We start from the raw sequence: 21,774 nt of genomic DNA, 5'->3' as shown, positions 1-21,774 counted from the left end.
TCAAGATCCTGGTTTACTCTCTCAGTTAGACCATTGGTCTGAAGATGGTAGCCAGAAGACAAGGAAACAGTGGTTCCAATGAATTTAAAAAGGCTCTCCAAAAAAGTAGAGATGAACTGTGGACTTCTGTCGGAAACAATATTCACAGGAATGCCATGAAGTCGTACCACATGTAGAAGGAAAAGAGATGATAATTCTTGGGCAGAAGGCAGTTTGGTTAGGGGTACAAAATGAGCCAGTCTGGAAAAGCGATCCACCACAACCCAGATAACCGTATGGTGGTCAGAAGGAGGAAGGTCCACAATGAAATCCATTGTTATGTGCGTCCATGGTCGTTTGGTAATGGAAAATGGTTGGAGCAAGCCGGGAGGCAAGAACCGGGGAGTTTTGTTGGCAGCACAAGTTATACAGGCTTTTACATAATCCTGAGCGTCAGCCTTCATAGTAGGCCACCATACATGTTGGGAAAGACGCTTAAAAGTCTGTGTCAAACCAGGATGTCCTGAGAGTTTACTGTCATGAGCCCAGGACAGTACTGGAGTGCGTAGGTTCAGAGGTGCAAAAAAGATATTAGAAGTCACAGGGGCTTCAGGAGGATTATTGGACTGGGCATGTTGCAGTCTTTGAGGAAGGGTGGTATTCAGTTGAGCAAACCACACAGGAGGGTATGATATGTTCAATAGGGGCTTCAGAGGAATCACTTGAGTGAGGGAAAGGGCATCCGCCTTCTTGTTTTTGGTCCCAGGAAGATAAGAGACCACAAAGTTAAAGTGGGAAAAGAACAAGGCCCACCTGGCCTGTCGAGGATTGAGTCGATGAGCAGTCTCTAGGTAAGTCAGATTCTTGTGGTCGGTGAGAATCTGAATGGGATTAGCTGTGCCTTCCAACCAATGACGCCATTCAATCCGTTCACGATAACCCACATCATAATTCCTCTCTGCAGGAGTAAAACATTTAGAGAAAAAGGCTACAGGGTGGGACTTGGAGGTTAAAGGATCCCTTTGGGTTAGAACTGCTCCAGCCCCTATCTTGTATGCATGAACCTCTAAAGTGAACTGTAGGTCAGGATCAGGATGGCGGAACACAGGAGCAGAACAAAAAAGCCTGTTTAAGACGAGTAAAGGCATACATGGCCTCAGGGGGCCAATGTCTACAGTCTTTGTTCCGTTTTGTCAATTCTGTGAGTGGAGCAACTGTTTGGGAAAAGTTCTTTAAAAACTTGTGGTAATAATTGGAGAACCCCAAGAATCTCTGCAATTCCTTTGATGAAGTAGGTTGGGGCCACTCTAGGACTGCGGTGAGTTTAGCAGCATCCATGGCAAAACCTTCTTTCGAGATGATATAGCCAAGGAACTGGATCTGAACTTGGTCAAACTCACATTTTTCTAGTTTGGCTACTAAAGAATTGTCCCTGAGACGTTGAAGTACCTGTCTCATGTGCTTATGATGCTCTACCTGAGTGGAAGAGAAGATAAGGATGTCATCAAGGTAGACGATGACAGTGCGATTGAGTAGGTCACGGAAGACATCATTGGCAAATGCCTGGAAGACTACAGGGGCGTTACACAGCCCAAAGGGCAGTACAAGGTATTCGTAATGCTCTGATCTTGTGTTGAAGGCGGTCTTCCATTCGTGACCTGGGAAGATACGGATCAGATTGTATGATCTACGTAAGTCTAACTTGGTGAAGAAGCGAGCATTCTGGAGTGAGTCATAGAGCTCGGTGATCAAAGGAATGGAATATCGGTTCTTGATAGTTATATTGTTCAAGGTCCTGTAGTCGATGCAGGGCCTGAGCCCACCATCCTTCTTACTGACAAAAAAGAAGCCTGCCCCAGCAGGAGAGGAGGAGGGGCAAATGAAGCCTTTAGCTAGATTCTCTTGGATATACTCCTTCATAGATTTGGTTTCAGCTTTGGAGAGTGGATAAGTCCTCCCTTTAGGAAGTGGAGCTCCGGAAAAGAGGTCAAATTTGCAGTCATAAGGACGGTGGGGTGGTAGCATGTCGGCTGCCTTTTTCTCAAACACATCTGCAAAGTATGTATATACTGAGGGAAGGTTTGGAGGATTCTGTATACTGGCTATGGGGATACGGAGTAGAGGAGTGACTTTAGCAAGGCAGGAATTGAAACAGGAGGTACTCCAGGAGGCCAGTTGTCCTTCAGCCCAGTTGAACTGTGGAGTGTGTATAGGAAGCCAAGGAAGACCAAGGATGACAGGCTGTGCTGGGGAATCAATGACCTTGAACTGCAGCTGTTTGGTATGAAGGACTCCCACAGTCAGGGGTGCTGACTCAAAATGGATCAACACTGAACCAAGGGGGGGGGGGGTGCCATCCAAAGTAGTTATTTTGAAATAATGTCTTTTCTGCAGAAGAGGCAAGCCAGCTTGAATCATAAAACAGTGATCCAGAAAGTTTCCAGCTGCCCCTGAATCAATGAAGGCTTGAGTGTGGACAGTATTCTGAAGGAAGGTAAGGGTTACAGGTACCAGAATCCGAGTGGAGTGAGGGGATTTTCGTAGGGATTATGCTTAGGGGTACCCCAATATATCCTCTAAGCATTGGCTTTTCGCGGCCGAAGGTCACAGTCCTTAAGTTGGTGGGTGTTAGACCCACAATAAAAGCATAGTCTCAAACTCCTTCTCTGTCTCTCAGATTCTGAAGGTTTGAAGGAGGAGAGATCCATGGGTTCCTCCACTGAGGTAACTGAAAACGTTGAAGGGGAAGAGAATACTGCTGAACTCAGACAAATAGGAGGACGGGAGGGAAGCACCCTCCTAGTTCTGTCTCTTTCGGCTTGTCTCTACTCGAAGCAAGAGTCCAAACTGATACAAAACGTTATGAAGTCATCCAAAGAAGAAGGAACATCACAATAAGTGAGTTCATCTTTGATGCGTTCATGCAGAGCCCTCCTAAAGGCTGCCTTTAGAGCACTGCCATCCCAAGTGGTTTCAAGGTGTGAAACTCGATGGCGAATTGTGCCACAGTTCTATTGCCCTGGCGGCGGTCCAGGAGAGAAAATTCTTTAGCAGAGGTACTGCCAGAAGTCCCAAAGACAGAAGATAATGCAGAAATAAAAGCATCATCAGCATGCAGGAGTGGAGCGTTCTGTTCCAAAAGGGGAGAGACCCAGGCCTTGTTTTTAAGGAAATGATAAAGGTGACCCTTGACTGGTGAGACTGAAAGGTGTGAGGATCATTGAGGATTACGAGTTTTGCGTTATGAGGGGTGCGGTACTAACTTGTACGTTATTGTCACCGCTCACTTACCTACAGCACTGGTTTTCCTAAACCCGGCGTTAAAAGGCAAGAAGTGAGCGTAGAGCAAAATTGAGCTCCATACCGCACTTCAATACCAGCGCTGCTTAAGTCAGCGGTGGGCTGGTTGTACGTGCCCGTGCACGATTTCCCCATAGACATCGATGGGGAGAGCCGGCTGAGAAAAAGTGTAACACCTGCAAAAAAGCAGCATAAAGCTCCGTAACGCAGCCCCATTGATTCCTATGGGGAAACTAAAGTTATATTTACACCTAACACCCTAACATAAACCCCGAGTCTAAACACCCCTAATCTTACACTTATTAACCCCTAATCTGCCGCCCCCAACATCGCCGACACCTACATTATATTTATTAACCCCTAGTCTGCCGCTCCGGACATCGCCTACACCTACATTATACTTATTAACCCCTAATCTGCTGCCCCCAACATCGCCGACACCTACATTATATTTTTAACCCCTAATCTCCTGCCCCCAATGTTGCCGCAACCTACCTACAATTATTAACCCCTAATCTGCCGCAGCCAACGTCGCCGCCACTATAATAAACATATTAACACCTAAACCGCCACACTCCCGCCTCGTAAACACTAGTTAAATATTATTAACCCCTAATCTGCTGTCCCCAACGTTGCCGCCACTATACTAAATTTATTAACCCCTAAACCTAAGTCTAACCCTAACACCCCCTAACTTAAATTTAATTAAAATAAATCTAACTAAAAATTCCTATCATTAACTAAATAATTCCTATTTAAAACGAAATACTTACCTATAAAATAAACCCTAAGCTGGCTACAATATAACTAGCTTAGGGTTTATTTTTATTTTACAGGCAAGTTTGTATTTATTTTAACTAGGTAAAATAGTTACTAAATACATAGTAACATAGTAACATAGTAGATAAGGTTGAAAAAAGACTGAAGTCCATCGAGTTCAACCTATACAAATCTAAAATACTTACAAAAAGCTCCAGTTAAGCTTAAATAACCCCATTAAAATGTGACCCATTTAATACTAGCAATCATATCCATGAATTTTGTTTATATACAGAAATTTATCCAGACTATTTTTAAATGTATCTATGGTATTGGCATTCACTACCTCCTTTGGTAATGAGTTCCACAATTTTATTGCTCTTACAGTGAAAAAACGTTTCCGTTGCAGGAGATTAAATCTCCTTTCCTCCAACCTTAAATTATGACCTCTTGTCAGAACCAATTTTCTTGGAATAAAAAGAGCTTCTGCCATCTCTGTATATGGGCCTTGAATATATTTATATAAAGTAATCATGTCACCTCTCAAGCGCCTTTTTTCTAAAGAGAACAGACCCAGTTTGGCTAGCCTCTCCTCATAGGTTAATTTCTCCAATCCCCTTATTAGCTTTGTGGCCCTTCTCTGAACTTTTTCTAGTTCTGCAATATCTTTTTTAGCAATCGGTCCCCAGAACTGCACTCCAAACTCAACTATTTACTAACTACCTAGCTAAAATAAATACAAATTTACCTGTAAAATAAAATCTAACCTGTCTTACACTAACACCTAACCTTACACTACAATTAAATAAATTACCTAAATTAAATACAATTAACTAAATTAAATACAATTACCTAAATTAAAAAAAAACCCCACTAAATTACACAAAATAAAAAGAAAATTACAAGATATTTAAACTAATTACACCTAATCTAATAGCCCTATAAAAAAAAAAAACCTAGCCTAAACTAAACTACCAATACCCCTTAAAAGGGCCTTTTGTGGGGCATTGCCCCAAAGAAATCAGCTCTTTTACCTGAATAAAAATACAAACAACCCCCCCAACAGTAAAACCCACCACCCACACAACCAAACAACCCAAATAAAACCCTAACTAAAATAACCTAAGCTCCCCATTGCCCTGAAAAGGGCATTTGTATGGGCATTGCCCTTAAAAGGGCATTTAGCTCTATTGCGGCCCAAACCCTAAGCTAAAAATAAAACCCACCCAATAAACCCTTAAAAAAAACTAACACTAACCCCTGAAGATACACTTACAGTTTTGAAGAGCCGACATCCATCCTCAACGAAGCCGGGAGAAGTCCTCAACGAAGTGGCAAGAAGTCCTCAACGAAGCCGGGAGAAGTCTTCATCCAAGCCGGGAGAAGTAGTCCTCCAGACGGGCAGAAGTCTTCATCCAGATGGCATCTTCTATCTTCATCCATCCGGCGCGGAGTGGATCCATCTTCAAGACATCCGGCGCGGAGCATCCTCTTCCAACGAAGTCTTCTTCCAAAATAAATGTCTCTTTAAGTGACGTCATCCAAGATGGTGTCCCTTAGATTCCGATTGGCTGATAGAATTCTATCAGCCAATAGGAATTAAGGTTGAAAAAATCCTATTGGCTGATGCAATCAGCCAATAGGATTGAGCTTGCATTCTATTGGCTGTTCCAATCAGCCAATAGAATGCGAGCTCAATCCTATTGGCTGATTGGATCAGCCAATAGGATTGAAGTTCAATCCTATTGGCTGATTGCATAAGCCAATAGAATTTTTTCAACCTTAATTCCGATTGGAATTCTATCAGCCAATCGGAATCTAAGGGATGCGATCTTGGATGACGTCACTTAAAGAGACATTCATTCTGGAAGAAGACTTCGTTGGAAGAGGATGCTCCGCGCCGGATGCCTTAAAGATGGACCCTCTCCGCGCCGGATGAATGAAGATAGAAGATGCCATCTGGATGAAGACTTCTGCCCGTTTGGAGGACCACTTCTCCCGGCTTTGATGAAGACTTCTCCCGGCTTCGTTGAGGACTTCTCCCGGCTTCGTTGAGTATGGATGTCGGCTCTTCAAAACTGTAAGTGGATCTTCAGGGGTTAGTGTTAGGTTTTTTAAGGGTTTATTGGGTGGGTTTTATTTTTAGCTTAGGGTTTGGGCCGCAATAGAGCTAAATGTCCTTTTTAGTTAGGGTTTTATTTGGGTGGTTTGGTTGTGTGGGTGGTGGGTTTTACTGTTGGGGGGGTTGTTTGTATTTTTTTTTTCAGGTAAAAGAGCTGATTTTTTGAGGGCAATCCCCCCAAAAGGCCCTTTTAAGGGCTATTGGTAGTTTAGTTTAGGCTAGGGTTTTTTTTTACTTTGGGGGGGCTTTTTTATTTTGATAGGGCTATTAGATTAGGTGTAATTAGTTTAAAATATCTTGTAATTTGTTTTTTATTTTGTGTAATTTAGTGTTTGTTTGTTTTTTGTAATTTAGGTAATTTATTTAATTTAGGTAATTTATTTTATTGTAGTGTAAGGTTAGGTGTTAGTGTAACTCAGGTAAGGTTTTATTTTACAGATACATTTGTATTTATTTTAGCTAGGTAGTTATTAAATAGTTAATAACTATTTAGTAACTATTCTACCTAGTTAAAATAAATACAAACTTGCCTGTAAAATAAAAATAAACCCTAAGCTAGCTACAATGTAACTATTAGTTATATTGTAGCTAGCTTAGGGTTTATTTTACAGGTAAGTATTTAGTTTTAAATAGGATTTATTTATTAATACAGATGGCCCTCGTTTTACAACGGTTCAATTTACACCGTTTCAGAATAACAACCTTTTTTTCCAGTCATGTGACTGCTATTGAAAAGCATTGAGAAGCAGTGCATTTATTAAAATAGCCAGTAGGTGGAGCTGTCTGCTTGTGTTGCAGCAAAGCCAAGCAAGCTGAAATTAATCAGTTTAACAGACCTGAGCTAGCGAGCAGATTTCAAAGGAACAAGAACTTCCTGTCTATAAATCAGTCCAAATTGGAATGCTTAGAAAGAACTGTTTGCAGAAAAATGCATGTGAAGTCTGTGTTGTGTTATTATTTAGTAGGTTTATAATGCTGTTTAGCAAATGTTTTTGTTCATTTAACTTAGTTTAATTATATATTCTGTGTTGTGTGATTATTTTATTAGGTTTATAATGCTGTTTAGCATTTAAAGTCTTCATTTCAAAGCTTTAAAAATAATGTATTAGGTGTAACTCATGACAATTTTGAGAGGGGCCTGGAACCTAACTCCTTGACTTCCCATTGACTTACATTATAAACTGGGTTTCAATTTACAACGGTTTCGATTTACAACCATTTCTTCTGGAACCTAACCCCGGCGTAAACTGAGGGCTACCTGTAGTAGGTTTTCTTTAGATTTATTTTAATTATATTTAAGTTAGGGGGTGTTAGGGTTAGACTTAGGTTTAGGGGTTAATAAATTTAGTATAGTGGCGGCGACGTTGGGGGTGGCAGATTAGGGGTTAATAAATGTAGGTAGGTGGTGGCGATGTTAGGGGTGGCAGATTAGGGGTTAATAATATTTAACTAGTGTTTGTGAGGCGGGAGTGCAGAGGTTTAGGGGTTAATATGTTTATTATAGTGGTGTCGATGTCGGGAGTGGCAGATTAGGGATTAATCATTTTATTTTAGTGTTTGCTATGCGGGAGGGCCTCGGTTTAGGGGTTAATAGGTAGTTTATGGGTGTTAGTGTTCTTTTTAACACTTTAGTTATGAGTTTTATGCTACGGCTTTGTAGTGTAAAACTCATAACTACTGACTTTAGAATGGGCTACGAATCTTGCGGTATAGGCTGTACCGCTCACTTTTTGGCCTAAAAAAAAAGCTTGTAATATTGGCGCAATGGAAGTCCCTTTGAAAAAAAGACTTTACGGAAATTGCATGTTAATTTGCGGTACGGCCAAAAAAGTGTGCGGGACAGCTGTACCTACAAGACTAGCAGCAGTAGTAAAAAGCAGCATTATGAGCCTTAACGCTGCTTTTTTACTCATAAGGCAAGACTCGTAATCTAGCCGCTAGTTATTTAGTTTTGTTGATTTTGTTGAGGGTTGAATTCTTCATATAACTTATTTCCCTTGAATCAGGGAAATGAGATATCAACACTATAAACTCCATCACTTTAAAAAAAACTATAAAACTTGAGATACACCTAAACTCAGTTATAGGTTAACTACTTATATTTCAAAAGATGAACTTTCTTTTTTATTTTATTTTTTTTGGACTTATGGAACTTTATCAAACCTATAATTTAAGTCAAAGACATGAGCAAGAGAGTCATCCATACAAAGATCTGTTCTTCGTACAATTCAGATCTCCAAATTTGTTATATTTCATATTGACCGGTAACAAGGTAGAGATTTCAAACCTGTATTGTTATGTGATATATATTTTTGTATGTTTTTCTTATTTTTTAAATTAAAATTAAAATAAAAAAAAATAATAATTCATGTCGGGGGAATACCTTAACACAATCGCAATGTTGTAAGTTCTGCTTTTTGCGCACGTTGGTTTAGTGTGGGTTAGTGTGCGAGCGAAAACTTTTTACTTTCTACTTGTAATACGCACGGTATCCGATGTGCGCTGAAAACTTCTAGCGGAGGTAGCGCGCAATCTGCAGCAATAATTACCATTGCATCTGGACCTATGACAGCATGACGAAATTGGAAGAAAACCATAAATGAGAAGGTAGGAGTCATAAGCCATAATGCATAGGTGACAAACCTTTTTTATCTTCTAAAACAATTATCTTAAATACCCTTGGTACTTGGGATGCTTAATTCATTAAAAATGTATTTTCTTTTTTACACATTGATACATCTACTGTCGTATATCACTTTGTAGATTGAAGCCCAGCCATGAATGGAAGTAGCCCTAAGCAGTATGCCAGCAAAATGCTTTGTTGTGACCCCTTGTGCACCAATGCTTTAGGTGCATCACCACTTCCATAATGCACAGTGGGCAGACATACAGCATAGAGGTTTCTAGTCATGAAGTCAAATAGATGGCCATCACATTATAGGGCCTATTTATCAGCATAGTAGTCTAGATAAAAAAATTGCCTAGATTCTCTACCATAACTAACCCCTAACCAACACAATCCCCCTTAGCAATTAATGCTACATGTCTCTTTTGGCATGTTTAGCGTTTCACATGCACATTAAGAGTCATCTCAAAACATTTGATAATTCCAACTAGAAGCATTCTTGCAAAGCATGTAAATTCAAATGTCATAGCTCATTTTATAACTTACTTTCATGCCTCTTTAAATGTGGACAGAGTGCAGCTGTATTATAATAGATCTTCGTATTATGAGCAATACAGGCGATGTGAGGGTCATTAAAATGTAGCTGCTGGTTAGTCAGTATGATAGATAAGAGCTGCTAAAGATAGGCAGTATAGCCCTGGTACCTATGTTATATTGGTACCAGTGTTATCTTGTATCCCTAACTGTGACAAGGCTCTCATCTTAACAGTGGCAGGCCACCGCCATTTAAAAAAGTTTGTGGAAGTTCCTGGTTCTAACAACTATTGCATATTTACAAAAAAAAAAGTGTCTAGCTGTTCTGGATATAACTCCTACATAACTATTTTAGATGGTTGTCACGCCTCTCCGCTCTAACCATTGCCAGGGGTGTGGCGTCTCCTTCCCTGCTCGTTGCCAGGGGTTGTGTCGGGTCCGGATGTGTGCAGCGCTGACGTCATCGCCGCACGCTCCTCTCTCCATGATGCCGGTCCGGACGCCTGTGGCACGAATCCTGTGCCTATGTAAGTCCTGTCAAAATGATCTATCACTGCCCAAGTATAGGTGTTACTTTGTGTGCTCCTGGGTGTGATAGATCGTTGCTTCCATTAGCTTATTCGTGTATGAACCCTGCCTGTATGACTACTCTGCCTGTTTAATCCCTAAATTGCTGGATTGATTACTGCTGTTGAACCCTGTCTGTCTGACTACTCTGCCTGTTTAACCCCTAAATTGCTGGATTGTTTACTGCTGCTGAACTTTGCTTGTCTGACTACTCTGCTTATTAACCCGTTGTTTTGGACTGCTTTACTGTTGCCAAACCCTGCCTGCCTGACCATTCTAGTGGTTTGCCCTTGGACTGCTTTATTGTTGCCAAACCCTGCCAGCCTGACCATTCTAGTGGTTTCCTCTTGGATTTCTTTACTGTTGCCAAATCCTTCCTGTATGACCATTCTAGTGATTTGCCTTGGACTGCTCTGCCGTTGCCTCTGGGGACTGTCCTGCCTGTGGTGAGTGCCGCCTTCCTCGTCTTACTAACTTTCTCTGCTCTGGGATATTCCCTATCATTCCGGCTCGATGCCGGGATAACAAGACTACTGGCCGAGTTCGGCCTGATAGAGGAATATCCCACGGGCATTACATTATACTTGGGCCATGGAGCCAGATGAGGTGGCACAAGCTATTTATCTTCAGTGACAGATGTTTGGAACCCATACCACACAGTTGCAGAATATGGATTCCAAGCTAGAGGCTATTACTGCTTAACTCTCCTTACTAGTTACAGCGAGAAATACTGCTCTTGTTGTCTTACCGCCAGTCCCTACTCCTAGTACTGCGACTTCTTCCTCTGCTTCTAGAAGTATACCCCGGATACCTATGCCTGACAAGTATGAAGGTACTACTGATTGCAGGGGTTTTCACCTTTTGGAACAGAACGCTCCACTCCTGCATGATGCTGATGATTTCATTTCTGCATTATCTTCTGTGTTTGGGACTTCTGGCAGTACCTCTGCTGCAGAATATTCTGTCCTGGACCTCCGCCAGTGCAATAGAACTGTGGCATATTTTGCCATCGAGTTTCGCACCTTGGCACTTAAAACCACTTGGGATGGCAGTGCTCTCAAGGCAGCCTTTAGGAGGTGTCTGCATGAACGCATCAAAGATGAACTCACTTATTGTGATATTCCTTCTTCTTTGGATGACTTTATAACGCTTTGTATAAGTCTCGATTCTCGCTTTCAGGAGAGACAAGCCAAGAGAGACAGAACAAGGAGGGTCCTTCCCTCCCGTCCTCCTATTCGTCCGGTTTCGGCAGTATCCTCTACCCCCTTAGCAGCTCCAGTTACTTCAGTGGAGGAACCCATGGAACTCTCCTCCTTCAAACCTTCAGAGTCTGAAAGACAGAGAAGAAGGAGATTGAGACTATTCTTTTATTGTGGTTCCAACACCCACCAACTAAAGGACTGTGACATTCAGCCGGGAAAAGCCAATGCTTAGGGGATAATAATGGGGTACCTCTAAGCATGATCTCTACCAAATCCCCTCACTCCTCTCGGATCCTGGTACCTGTTACCCTTACCTTCCTTCAGAATACCGTCCACACTCAAGCCTTCATTGATTCAGAGACAGCTGGAAACTTCCTGGATCACCGTTTCATGATCCAAGCTGGTTTGCCTCTTTTGCAGAAAAGACATTGTCTCAAAATAACTACTCTGGATGGCACCCACCTTGGTTCAGGGTTGATCTATTTTGAGTAAGCACCCCTGACCCTGACTGTGGGAGTCCTTCATACCGAACAACTGCAGTCCGAGGTCATTCATTCCCCAGCACAGCCTGTCATCCTTGGTCTTCCTTGGCTTCGGGTACACAATCCACAGTTCGACTGGGCTGAGGGACAACTGGCCTCCTGGGGTACCTCCTGTTTCCACTCCTGCCTTGCTAAAGTCACTCCTCTGCTCCGCATCCCCATAGCCAGTATACAGGCTCCTCCAAATCTTCCTTCAGTATATGCAAACTTTGCAGATGTATTTGAGAAAAAAGTAGCCGACATGCTGTCACCCCACCATCCTTATGACTGCAAGATCGACCTCTTTTCCGGATCCCCACTTCCTAAAGGGAGGACTTATCCACTCTCCAAAGCTGAAACCAAATCCATGGAGGATTACATCCAAGAGAACCTAGCTAAAGGTTTCATTCGCCCCTTCCTCCTCTCCTGCTGGGGCAGGCTTCTTTTTTTGTCAGTAAGAAGGATGGTGGGCTCAGACCCTGCATCGACTACAGGGCCTTGAACAGCATAACTATCTATAATCACTATCCCATTCTATTGATCACCGAACTGTATGAATCGCTCCAGGATGCTCGCTTTTTCACCAAGTTGGACTTGCGTGGGGCATACAATCTGATTCGTATCTTTCCAGGCCACGAATGGAAGACTGCCTTCAACACAAGATCTGGGCATTACGAATACCTTGTAATGCCCTTTGGGCTGTGTAACGCCCCTGCAGTCTTCCAGGCATTTGTGAACAATGTCTTCCGTGACCTCCTCAACCGTCATCGTCTATCTGGATGACATCCTTGTTTTCCCTTCCACTTTAAAGGAGCATCATAAACACGTGAGACAAGTTCTTCTACGTCTCAGAGACAATTCTTTGGTAGCCAAGCTAGAAAAATGTGAGTTTGATCAAGTTCAGATCCAATTCCTTGGTTATGTCATCTCGAAAGAAGGTTTTGCCATGGATCCTGATAAACTCACCGCAGTTATAGAATGGCCTCAACCTACTTCATTAAAGGAATTACAGAGGTTCTTGGGGTTCTCCAATTATTACCGCAAGTTTATAAAGAACTTTTCACAAACAGTCGCTCCTCTCACTGAATTGACAAAACGGAACAGAGACTGTAAACATTGGCTTTCTGAAGCCATTAATGCCTTCTCTTGTCTGAAAAAGGCTTCCTGTTCTGCTCCTGTGCTCCGCCATCCTGATCCTGACATACAGTTCACTTTACAGGTTGATGCCTCCGAGATAGGGGCTGGAGCAGTTCTAACCCAAAGGGATCCTTTGACTTCCAAGTCACACCCTGTATCCTTTTTCTCTAAACACTTTACTCCTGCTGAGAGAAATTACAATGTGGGTAATCGCGAACTCTTAGCCATTAAGATGGCTTTGACTGAATGGCGTTATTGGTTAGAGGATACTGCCAATCCTATTCAGATTCTCACCGACCACAAGAATCTGACTTACCTAGAGACTGCTCATTGACTCAATCCTTGACAGGCCAGGTGGGCCTTGTTATTTTCCCATTTTAACTTTGTGGTCTCTTATCTTCCTGGGACCAAGAATAAGAAGGCAGACGCCCTTTCCCGTCAGTTCCTTCACTCAAGTGACTCCTCTGAAGCTCCTATTGAACACATCATACCTCCCTCCTGAGTGGTTGCTCAACTAAATACCACCCTTCTGTAAAGATTGCAACGTGCCCAGTCTAGTAAACCTCCTGGAGCCCCCGTGGCCTCTGATATCCTCTTTGTACCTCTGAACCCACGCACCTCTGTGCTGTCCTGGGCTCATGATAGTAAACTCTCAGGACATCCTGGTTTGACTAGGACTTTTAAGCATCTTTCCCAACATGTATGGTGGCCTACTATGAAGTCTGATGCTCAGGATTATGTAAAAGCCTGCACAACTTGTCCTGCCAACAAAACTCCCCCATTCCTTGCCTCCTGGCTTGCTCCAACCATTGTCCATTCCCAAACAACCATGGACACACATAACAATGTATTTCATTGTGGACCTTCCTCCTTCTGACCACCATACAGTTATCTGGGTTGTGGTGGATCGCTTTTCCAGACTGGCTCATTTTGTACCCCTAACCAAACTGCCTTCTGCCCAAGAATTATCGTCTCTTTTTCTCTTGCATGTGGTACGACTTCATGGCATTCCTGTGAATATTGTTTCCGACAGAAGTCCACAGTTCATCTCTACTTTTTTGGAGAGCCTTTTTAAATTCATTGGAACCACTGTTTCCTTGTCTTCTGGCTACCATCCTCAGACCAATGGACTCACTGAGAGAGTAAACCAGGATCTTGAAGCCTACCTTAGAGCCTTTGTCAACGCTCGCCATACCAACTGGTCTGAGTTGTTACCCCTAGCTGAGCTGGAAAGAAACACTCATTGGCACTCTTCTCTTCGATGTTCTCCATTTCAAGCTGCAGCAGGGTATCAACCTTGTGTATTCCCTCTTTCTGCTCAGTCCACTGGGGTTTCTGCTGCAGACCAACACGTCACTGGATTCACCACTCATTGGCAACGTATTCGCTCTCAGGTACATTCAGCTGTCTCTAGATATAAGAAGTTTGCTGATCGTCATAGAACTTCTGTACGTGCCATCCCAGTGGGTGAACATGTTTGGATCTCTACTCGATATATTCGTCTACATCAACCCTGTCACAAATTGGGGCCTAGGTTTATTGGCCCTTACAAACTCCTGTTGCCTACAAAGTGGCTTTGCCCAAAACCCTGCGCATACACCCAGTCTTCCACATCTCATTACTCAAGCCTTACATCAAGAATAGATATACCCGGCTCCAAGCTCCTCCTCCTCTGCTCCTGGTCCGTGGTGACCCTGAATATGAGGTAGCTAAGATCCTGGACTCCTGATACAGGCGCAGACAACTGCAGTATCTGATACATTGGAAGGTTTACTATGTGGCAGATCATTCCTGGATTCCTGCCCATGATGTGCATGCCCCTTCCTTAGTCTCCAGATTCCATGCTGCTCATCCTTTGAGGCCAACTCTGGTTCCCGGAGGGAACCCTTGAGAAGGGGGCTATGTCACGCTGCGCCACTCTAGTCATTGTCAGGGGCGCGGCATCTCCTTCCCTGCTCGTTGCCAGGGGTTGTGTCGGGTTCGGATGCGTGCGGCGCTGACGTCATTGCTGCACGCTCCTCTCTCCCTGATGCCGGTCCGGACGCCTGACCATTCTAGTGGTTTGCCCTTGGACTTCTTTACTGTTGCCAAATCCTGCTTGGCTGACCATTCTAGTGGTTTGCCATTGTATTGCCTACTGTTGCCAAGCCCTGCCTGTCTGACCATTCTAGTGATTTTTGTTGCACTGCTCTGCCGTTGCCGCTGGGGACTGTCCTGCCTGTGGTTAGTGTCGCCTTCCTCATCTTACTAACTATCTCTGCTCTGGGATATTCCCTATCATTCCAACTCAACGCCAGGATAACAAGACTACTGGCCGAGTTCGATCTGATAGAGGAGTATCCCACGAGTATTACAATGCTGTTATGATGTATTACAATCCCATAGGTAAGAAGGCAAAACAAAATACTCAGGTAAAGTCTAGGCACAAATCTATATTTTAGTCTGATGAATATTTTTAAGCATATTCCTATGACTTTCTCTTCAAGAAATTCCCTTTTCCTTCCTAAGATAAGGAGAGGCCACAGCTTCATTCCTTACTGTTGGCAAATACAACACCTGGCCACCAGGAGGAGGCAAAGACACCCCAGTCAAAGGCTTAAATATCCCTCCCACTTCCTCATTACCCCAGTCATTCTTTGCCTTTTGTCACATTAGGAGGTGGCAGAGAAGTGCCAGAAGATTCAGAGAGTCCTGAAAAAGGGTATCTGCCCTTCAAGATAGGACTGGAGTTTTAAGTAGTCATGTCAACCTCTCAGTGAGAGTATTGATGAAAGTTAGAGGCTTGTGCGAAACCATCCAGACTACTGCTAACTGCTAACAATCAGTGTTGACGAGTTTCACTGCCTGCTTTCTCTCACTCAAATCCATGTCAGGAGTGCTGCTTTAAGACTGTCACACTTAAGAGGCTGTGTTCTGTTCCACAGCATGGATCCTGGAAGTAAGATTGTTTCAATTTTTACACGTAAAACGATAACAGGGTCACAGTGTGGCTCCCTTATACTTTGATAGGATCCAGGGTTAATATCCTCTGAAGGGGGTTTATTGAACATTTTGGGGTTAATTAATCAGTGTATTAATTATTTACATGCTGCTTTGTGTGATTTTTTTCCTGGACTGATAGACTGCGTGTTTTTTGCTGGAACAAACAAGATTCACTTTTAAGTTTCACTTTCGTTTTTTAAAATGTTGCACAGTTTCTATTACTTGCTGTTTTTGTAATAACAATGGAAGTACTGTCTTGCACTCCATGTGACCGGATTTGGTCTAAGTTAATTTCCTCCATTCTGGCTGAGACTTGAACCTGAGGAGAGCATGTCCTCTTTTAACTGTCTGGGTCTAGGAGGTGGTGAGTGCCCCAGCCATTGGGAGTATAAAGGTTCAGTTTTCTATAATTAAAAAAAAAAGTTTTTATTTTTGTCCTTCTGTGGGTATAACCTGAGCTATGGAGGACTCTGACATGTTAGAAGGTACTCCTTCTGTACTAAATCATACCTGTTTATATTGTGAGGAGTTAATATCCTCTGAAAGGGGTTTATTGAACAGTTGGGGTTTATTAATCAGTGTATTAATTATTTACATGCTGCTTTGTGTAATTTTTTTTCTGGGCTGATAGACTGTGTGTTTTTGGCTGGAACAAACAAGTTTCACTTTTAAGTTTCACTTTCGTTGCACAGCTCCTATACTTGCTGTACTTGTAATAACAAGAGAAGTACTGTCTTGCACTCCATGTGACCGGGTGTGGTCTATGTTCATTTCCTCCATTCCGGCTGAGGCTTGAACCTGAGGAGAGTGTTTCCTCTGTTAACTGTCTGGGTCTAGGAGGTGGTGAGTGCCCCAGCCATTGGGAGTATAAAGGTGCAGTTTTTATTTGTGTCCTACTGTGGGTATAACCTGAGCCATGGAGGACTCTGATATGTTAGAAGCTACTCCTTCTGTACTAAATCATACCTTATTGTGAGGAGGCCATGGTTTTTCCGCCCACTCAATTTTGTTCCACAATCCTTAACACCGTTATAAAGTCTAAGAAGGGAGACAAGCCTGCTAAGGCTCTTAGTCCCTCTGAGCCGTCTACCTCTCAGGACTCGGCATCCCGTGAGATTACTACCCTTGCTACATTATCCACTCCACATGCAGTTCCCCGTAGAACATCTAATCCTCCATCAGGAAGGGGTCTTCTTCCTGCGGACTTTGCTACGCAGTTACAAATGGCGGTGTCTGCGGCCCTCAGTGCATTACCTCGCTCTAACAAATGCAAGAGAAAGGTTAAACATAGCTCTCCTGACCAGAAGTCATCTGTCATCTAAATATTTATTGGATTTAGCTATTATGTCCCAGTTATCCGATGATGAGTTAACCTCTGTAGCTTCAGAGGGTGAACTTTCTGGGTCGGAGTCCTTAGTGTCTAAGCTTCCTGCTGCGGAGGAACCGTCCTTTAGATTTAAAATTGAGCACTTGCATTTTTTATTAAAGGAGGCTCTGTCTATGTTAGAGGTTCCAGAGGCGGCGCTGCTTGAAGAACCTATGATACCTAAATTAGACAGAGTTTACGAAGACAAGAAAGTTCCTTTGACTTTTCCTGTGCCAGTTAAGATGGCGAACATTATTAAGAACGAATGAGAAAGAATTGGTTCTTCCTTTTCCCCCTCGTCTACTTTTAAAAAGTTGTTCCCGGACTCTCAACTGGATTTGTGGGGCTCCATTCCTAAGGTGGATGGCGCTATCTCTACGCTTGCTAAACATACTACTATACCTCTTGAGGATAGTTCTTCGTTCAGAGAGCCGATGGATAAGAAAATGGAAACCTTTCTGAGAAAGATGTTTCAACATATGGGATTTTTGTTTCAATTGGCGGCTGCAGTTGCCGCGGTTGCCGGAGCGGTTATCTACTGGTGCGACTCTCTGTCGGAACTCATTGAGGTGGAGTCTCACCTCGAGGATATTCAAGACAGAATTAAAGCTCTGAGAATTGCTAATTTTTTATCTGTGATGCGGTCCTAGCCCACTGGGCGGACTGGTTGAAGTCTTGGTCTGTGGATATGACTTCTAAGTCCAGACTCTTTCTCTTCCCTTCAAGGGAAAGATTTTATTTAGTCCAGGCCTGGACTCCATTATTTCTATAGTTACCGGAGGCAAGGATGCCTTCCTACCGCAAGATAAGAAGAACAAGTCTAAGGGACGACAATCTTCAAATTTTCGTTCCTTTCATTCTGACAAATCACAACGACAACAATCCTCCTCCAAGCCCGAGCAACCCAAGAGTACTTAGAAGCTGGCTCAGTCCTGAAATAAATACAAGCAGAATAAGAAGCCCACTGAAAACAAATCAGCATGAAGGGGCGGCCCCCGATCCAGGATCAGATCGTCTAGGCGGCAGACTGTCTCTTTTTTCCGATGCCTGGTTTAAGGACATACAGGATCCATTGGACCCAGGGGTGGTATCTCATGGATACAAGATAGGCTTCAAATCTCATCCACCAAGGGGCAGATTCCTTCTCTCGAATCTGTCGACCAGACCAGAAAAGAGGGATGCCTTTCTAGGGTGCGTTCAGGATCTATCCTCCTTAGGAGTTGTTGTCCCGGTGCCTATCGAAGAAAGAGGTTTGGGGTTTTATTCAAACCTTTTTGTGGTTTCAAAGAAGGAGGGAACTTTCTGCCCAATTCTGGACCTAAAGTGCTTAAACAAATTTCTCAGTGTCCTTCCTTCAAGATGGAGACGATAAGGTCCATCCTTTCTTTAATTCAGGAAGGCCAGTTTATGACCACTATAGATCTGAAGGACGCTTACCTTCATGTTCCAATCCACAGGGAACACTTTCAGTTCCTGAGGTTTGCATTCCTGGACCAGCACTTCCAGTTCATTGCCCTTCCATTAGCTACTGCTCCCAGAACTCAGGGTATTGCAGTAGCCCCATACTTGGACGATATTCTGGTGCAAGCACCATTTTTTCGTCTTGCGGAAGAATTCTTGGAGTCCCTTCTCAGTCTTCTTCGATCACATGGATGGAAGATAAACTTGGAAAAGAGTAACAGGCTGGAATTCCTGGGTACTATAATAGACTTCATATCCATGAGGATATTTGTAACAGACCAGAGACGTTGCAAGCTAACTTTGGAATGTCTTGGCCTCCGGAACTCCTTGAGTCCCTCTGTGGCTCAGTGTATGGAGGTGATTGGTCTCATGGTGTCCTACATGGACATCATTCCTTTTGCCAGGTTCCATCTCAGACCTTTATAACTGTGCATGCTGAGGCAGTGGAACGGCAATCATTCAGATCTGTCTCAACAGATTGTATTAGACAGCCAGTCGAGGGAATCGCTCTCTTGGTGGCTCTGTCCAGATCATCTGTCCAGAGGGACATGCTTCTTAAGACTATCCTGGGAGATTGTGACTACGGACGCAAGCCTATCTGGATGGGGAGCAGTTTGGGGGTGCCAGGAAGGCACATGGGTTGTGGACTCAGGAGGAGTTCTCCCTCATGATCAATATTTTGGAACTACGGGCAATCTTCAAGGGCTTGAAAGCTTGACCACTTCTGGATTTGTCCCAGTTTATCAGATTCCAATCGGACAAGAAAGTTCCTTTGACTTTTCCTGTGCCAGTTAAGATGGCGAACATTATTAAGAACGAATGGGAAAGAATTGGTTCTTCCTTTTCCCCCTCGTCTACTTTTAAAAAGTTGTTCCCGGACTCTCAACTGGATTTGTGGGGCTCCATTCCTAAGGTGGATGGCGCTATCTCTACGCTTGCTAAACATACTACTATACCTCTTGAGGATAGTTCTTCGTTCAGAGAGCCGATGGATAAGAAAATGGAAACCTTTCTGAGAAAGATGTTTCAACATATGGGATTTTTGTTTCAATTGGCGGCTGCAGTTGCCGCGGTTGCCGGAGCGGTTATCTACTGGTGCGACTCTCTGTCGGAACTCATTGAGGTGGAGTCTCACCTCGAGGATATTCAAGACAGAATTAAAGCTCTGAGAATTGCTAATTTTTTATCTGTGATGCGGTCCTAGCCCACTGGGCGGACTGGTTGAAGTCTTGGTCTGTGGATATGACTTCTAAGTCCAGACTCTTTCTCTTCCCTTCAAGGGAAAGATTTTATTTAGTCCAGGCCTGGACTCCATTATTTCTACAGTTACCGGAGGCAAGGATGCCTTCCTACCGCAAGATAAGAAGAACAAGTCTAAGGGACGACAATCTTCAAATTTTCGTTCCTTTCATTCTGACAAATCACTACGACAACAATCCTCCTCCAAGCCCGAGCAACCCAAGAGTACTTAGAAGCTGGCTCAGTCCTGAAATAAATACAAGCAGAATAAGAAGCCCACTGAAAACAAATCAGCATGAAGGGGCGGCCCCCGATCCAGGATCAGATCGTCTAGGTGGCAGACTGTCTCTTTTTTCCGATGCCTGGTTTAAGGACATACAGGATCCATTGGACCCAGGGGTGGTATCTCATGGATACAAGATAGGCTTCAAATCTCATCCGCCAAGGGGCAGATTCCTTCTCTCGAATCTGTCTACCAGACCAGAAAAGAGGGATGCCTTTCTAGGGTGCGTTCAGGATCTATCCTCCTTAGGAGTTGTTGTCCCGGTGCCTATCGAAGAAAGAGGTTTGGGGTTTTATTCAAACCTTTTTGTGGTTTCAAAGAAGGAGGGAACTTTCTGCCCAATTCTGGACCTAAAGTGCTTAAACAAATTTCTCAGTGTCCTTCCTTCAAGATGGAGACGATAAGGTCCATCCTTCCTTTAATTCAGGAAGGCCAGTTTATGACCACTATAGATCTGAAGGACGCTTACCTTCATGTTCCAATCCACAGGGAACACTTTCAGTTCCTGAGGTTTGCATTCCTGGACCAGCACTTCCAGTTCATTGCCCTTCCATTAGCTACTGCTCCCAGAACTCAGGGTATTGCAGTAGCCCCATACTTGGACGATATTCTGGTGCAAGCACCATTTTTTCGTCTTGCGGAAGAATTCTTGGAGTCCCTTCTCAGTCTTCTTGGATCACATGGATGGAAGATAAACTTGGAAAAGAGTAACAGGCTGGGATTCCTGGGTACTATAATAGACTTCATATCCATGAGGATATTTCTAACAGACCAGAGACGTTGCAAGCTAACTTTGGAATGTCTTGGCCTCCGGAACTCCTTGAGTCCCTCTGTGGCTCAGTGTATGGAGGTGATTGGTCTCATGGTGTCCTACATGGACATCATTCCTTTTGCCAGGTTCCATCTCAGACCTTTATAACTGTGCATGCTGAGGCAGTGGAACGGCAATCATTCAGATCTGTCTCAACAGATTGTATTAGACAGCCGGTCGAGGGAATCGCTCTCTTGGTGGCTCTGTCCAGATCATCTGTCCAGAGGGACATGCTTCTTAAGACCATCCTGGGAGATTGTGACTACGGACGCAAGCCTATCTGGATGGGGAGCAGTTTGGGGGTGCCAGGAAGGCACATGGGTTGTGGACTCAGGAGGAGTTCTCCCTCATGATCAATATTTTGGAACTACGGGCAATCTTCAAGGGCTTGAAAGCTTGACCACTTCTGGATTTGTCCCAGTTTATCAGATTCCAATCGGACAATATAACCTTGGTGGCTTACATTAACCATCAGGGGGGAACAAGAAGTTCCTTGCCGATGAAGGAAGTATCTCAGATTCTGGAGTGGGCGGAGGCCGACTGCTGTTCACTGTCAGCGATCCACATTCTGGATGTGGATAACTAGGAGGCGGATTTTCTCAGCAGGCAATCCTTCCATCCAGGGGAATGGTCTTTCCATCCTGAGATGTTTGCAAAAATATGCAGCAAGTGGGGGACACCAGAGATAGATCTCATGGCGTCCCGTCCTAATACCAAGCTACCCATGTACGGGTTGAGGTTGAGGGATCCCCAAGTGGATCTAATAGATGCACTAGCAGTGTCCTGGAGGTTCAGACTCATATATCTTTTTCCTCCATTACTGCTTCTTCCTCGAGTGGTGGCCCGCATCAAGCAGGAGCGGGTATCAGTAATCTTGATTGTTCC

Source organism: Bombina bombina, chromosome 4, assembly GCF_027579735.1.
Source record: "Bombina bombina isolate aBomBom1 chromosome 4, aBomBom1.pri, whole genome shotgun sequence".
NCBI lineage: Eukaryota > Metazoa > Chordata > Amphibia > Anura > Bombinatoridae > Bombina > Bombina bombina.
This window is presented reverse-complemented; position numbering follows the sequence as displayed.